Source organism: Marmota marmota, unplaced genomic scaffold (genome assembly GCF_001458135.2).
Source record: "Marmota marmota marmota unplaced genomic scaffold, marMar, whole genome shotgun sequence".
Classification (NCBI taxonomy): Eukaryota; Metazoa; Chordata; class Mammalia; order Rodentia; family Sciuridae; genus Marmota; species Marmota marmota.
Window position 1 is genome coordinate 3750154 of NW_026000164.1, and position 4294 is coordinate 3754447.

The following is a 4294-nucleotide window of genomic DNA, read 5'->3' on the forward strand; positions in this document are numbered from 1 at the left end:
GTATTTTGTCTGTGGTGAGGGAATCTCTCTCTGCCTCCTGGAGTGATGTCCTGACTTGCTTTCCTCTACCACACCATCTGCCATGACGTTCTGCCTCACCTGGAGACCTGCAGAATGGAGCTGGCTGGGATGGAATGAACCTCTGCGAATATGAGTACCACATAAACTTTACCTCCTTAAAATGTTTTCCTGTCAGGTGTTTTGGTCACAGTGATGAAATACTGTGACCAAAACACCTGACTAAAAGAGTCACAGTAGTGAGAAGCTGACTAACACAGGCACAGATCAAAGCAATAACTCAAACCTGTCTCTGAGTCAGATCCTACAGGGAGCTGCTAGAGGCACATGGGATCCCTAGGTCCTTTCCCAGAGGATGGAGGTCTCACAGGGAAACCAGGTGTGCTCTTGCCATCCCAGACCCCAACCTCAAGTAGGAATTAGAATCACCTGGACAGTCTATCAAAGTGCCGTTTCCCAGTGCCACCCTCACCTCCAAAGGGTCTGCTGAGCAGCCAGCTCTTGTACTCTGGCTCCTCTGGTTCAGTGTGAAGGAGGTTCCTGCTGCAGACAGCCACCATTTTTAGGCCCCACCCTCAGCCAGGTTCTAAGGAGGAGGAAGGTGCTGGTTACACCTACAGGTGTATAGACAGGAAGGGGTGGGGCCTGGCAGGAAGTTAGTATATGATAGCAGAGCACTAGCAAGTGCACATGTCCAGGTGGGGATTTCTGGGTGTGGCCATCCAGGTTTAAAGGGCTTATTATACACACATGACGGCAGGGGGTGTAGCTCAGGGGTAGAGCATTTAACTGCAGATCAAGAGGTCACTGGTTCAAATCCAGGTGCCCCCTATTCATGCTTCCTTTTGACGCCCTCTCCTACACAGATGCCTCAATTTCCTCCTCTTCTTCTGTACACACCAGATAAACATTCTCTTTACCAGAAGCAGCTAACACTGAGGCTCTACTATGGTTATTCTTAACCTCATGTATGAATTAGAATCACCTAAACAGTCTATTGGAGTGCAGTTTCCCAGGCACCACTGTTCATTCGTTTTAGCACAATATTTTACAGGGAAAAGTTTGTCTCTTATCCCTTTTTTTCTGTTCCATGGATGGTGTTGTGATTCTAAAGTGGGAGATGCCAAGTGGTACCTTGAAGGCAGAGCACTAGAATAACTGAAGAGAAGGACTATGGCGTTTAACCTTATGGCATGCCATGTCAAACTGGACCACCTAATTGTTCTTTCACTTGGGAGAAAAGGAAACATCTGGTTTAATTGCCCATTAGTGTCTTGTGTTGATTTTTGTCTATTTGTATATTCAGATGCACAGTCAAGTCTCATCCTACACAAAACCCCAACCCAACCCATACTCATGGCTGTTCCCTCTCAAGGTCTTAGAACCTGCAAAGTCCTTACTCACACCTCTCCTCATTCCTACCTCTTCTTCTTGCTCTTACTGAACCTATTCATTATCCTTATGTTGACCCTCTTCTCCTCCGTCTCTCTCTAGGCCATGATCCTAGGTAACCCCTGTGGCTCTCCTATTTGTGTACCCATTGTGGACCCTACATTGCCCCTCAGTCATGACTTCAGCTCCTCTGAGGTCCTTGCCTGTGGCCTCTCTTTCTTCCTCACAGCTCCTTTCTTGTTCCATGGATGCAAATGCCCACAGCTATTTCCACCTTTGCTCTGGAGTCTCCAGTCTTTGCTGAAGTGAAGAATGGAGCCAGAAAAATGGTGCCATGCAAATCTGTGGCAGAGCGACCTAAATGTTCACCCTCTGATAATGAGCAAGGGTATAAACTATGTCATTATGCTCTTTTCTTTAAGGATTTTGGGATATGTCTCAGGGGGAGAGCATTTGACTGCAGGTACCTCATTCAAATCCAGGTGCAGCTGCAGTATCTCCTTCTACTGCCCTGATTTAGCAGTCTCCTTATTAGAAAGGTTTTTGGTCATCTTCCCCGCTCTCCAGAGACTGTGCTGGGTTCTCCAGTGTGCCTCCTGAGCAATTGAGGAGGTATGGTCACCCCTTTCCACAGTTTATCACCTCTGTGGCTATAGCTTGTGCTCACCTGAAGCTTGGAGATATTTCTGTGCCTCTGAACAGGCAAGGGCACTATCCAATCCCTGGGCTTCTGTGCTCAGCCAAATGTTTTTCTGATTAGTTCAACTTATAATCATGAAAGTTTCATGGGGCTGGGGAAACAATCCCTTGTCAATGTTCTTACTAGCATCCAATAATCCTAATTGGCAGGAAAATGGTATTGGAACTTACACTTGTATTTTTAAATGACTTTCAGGATATGATGCATGTGAAGGTCAAACACTAGCAATTATACATGTGATGGTGCTAAAATCCAAGGTGTGGCCACCCCAGGTTTAGAGTGCTCATTAGACATACATAAAGAACAGGGGGTATAGCTCAGGGGTAGAGCATTTGACTGCAGATCAAGAGGTCCCTGGTTCAAATCCAGGTGCCCCCTCCTTTTGAACACAGTGAAGAACTCAATGAAAATTGCTGGTAAATGGACTGAAATAGAGAACATCATGTTAAGTGAAATAAGCCAGACTCAGAAAAATCAAGGAATGTTTTCTTTCCTATGTGGAAGTGAGACCAAATTAAGGGAAAGAAGGTGTGTAAGTATCAAATATCATAAGGATAAAGGGAAGATCAGTGGTATAGAAGAAGGAGACAGAGGGAGTGGATTGGAAATGGGAGGAAATAGGGAATGAATTTAACAAAATCATGTTGTATGTATATATAAATGGTACCACAGAAAATTTCACCTTTATGTATATGTAGAAAGCATCAGTGAAAAATAAGTGAGTGAAAAGAAGATCAATAGAGTGGTGACAGGAGTATAAGGGAGGGTAAGAAGTGGGGATGAAATTGAAACCAAATTCCATACATGTTTGATTTCGTCAAAATGAACCCAACTTATGAATAACTTTAATGCACTAATGATAAACAATAGAAAAGACCTTTTCCCAAAGAGGTGTAGAGTTGACATTTGTTGGGAAAGAAAAAAAAAAAAGAACCCAAATCGCTTATTTCTAGGAGCCATAAAAATTTCCAGAAAACCCCAGGCAGTATTTGATTCTGCAAGACTGCTAAATTATGATGTAAATTTAATTCACAGCTTCCCTGGTGTGACAACTTGGGGATCTGATCTGGAAAGTGAGATCCCAAGGATTGTCATGGGAATTCATAGGATTTGCACAACCTGCAGGTTTCCTAACCAGAAGAGCGCCAACCCTCCCTGACAGCTGGAGGCCCTCCTGCTCTCCGCTGAGCTGAGCCTGTTCCTCCCTTGCTTCTCCTCTTATCTCAGCCCTACTGCCTCTTTCTGTTGATCAATAATATGAGAAAATTCCAGCATGCCAACTCCAGAGTCACACCTTGCAGGTGGAGACTTAAATGCCAAAATAATCACCAGACTATGCTTATTCATAACACTAAAAATAGGGGGAATGTATGTAGAAATGAATTCATGACAGCCATGGACCAAGGAGAGAAGAAAGTAATGTTAAATACTGCTAAGTTCCTTATTGTTTTAAATTCTGGATTCAGTGTCTCTAATTGGAGAAGCTGGGGATTAGTTTTATTGTTGGCTCAGCATGTTGGTTCAAACTGGAAATCAAAATATTTCAAAAACTGATGGAATTGAGATGCCAGGATACCCTTGAAAACTAAATCTAGATGGAAAAAATGGAGTTTACTATGTGTGACATGTCCACACCTCTGTCTCCTACACATGGTTAGAAGACAACCCCTTCAATTCAACCTCAAGAAATATAGCATTTGCTTGAGGACGACCTTTGAGAACCATTTTATTTGCATATCTTTATGGGCCCATGAGAGATGCCATAGCTAAAATGTGTCCCCTAATTAGATTTGAGGATGAAAGTTTCTTACGGAGTAGAAAAGGCTGAAAATTGCCCTTGATCACCCCATTCCAGGCATCTTAATTGCCCACAGAAATACCGTTGATGCAATCAGTCTGTCTATGTGGAGTTCTGAGCACCCACACCAAGTTGATACAGTTTAGTTCATTTTCTCATTTTTACAAACAACACTGTAATGGCTAACCAAGGGCATGCAGCTTTGCACACTTGCACAATATGAACCAAATGCACACTTTAAAGTACTCTGCTTGCAAGTAAACTTCCAGAAAAGACTATCAATTACAACACATTCCTCCAACCCTGTAGAAAGTGCCCATCACCTTTTGAAACAATCAGATATATTCCATGCATGTATGGTTATGTCACAATGAGGGAGGTTTCAA

At 43.2% G+C, this 4294-nt stretch overlaps 2 non-coding genes across 2 annotated transcripts; both read left to right on the forward strand.

Annotated features, from left to right (window-relative positions):
* The first annotated feature begins 777 nt into the window (after positions 1 to 777).
* Trnac-gca lies at positions 778 to 849 on the forward strand. Its single transcript has one exon. It is a non-coding gene; the product is annotated as a tRNA-Cys (tRNA).
* Positions 850 to 2416: 1567 nt separating this feature from the next.
* On the forward strand, positions 2417 to 2488 carry Trnac-gca. Its single transcript has one exon. It is a non-coding gene; the product is annotated as a tRNA-Cys (tRNA).
* The last annotated feature ends 1806 nt before the right edge of the window (positions 2489 to 4294 follow it).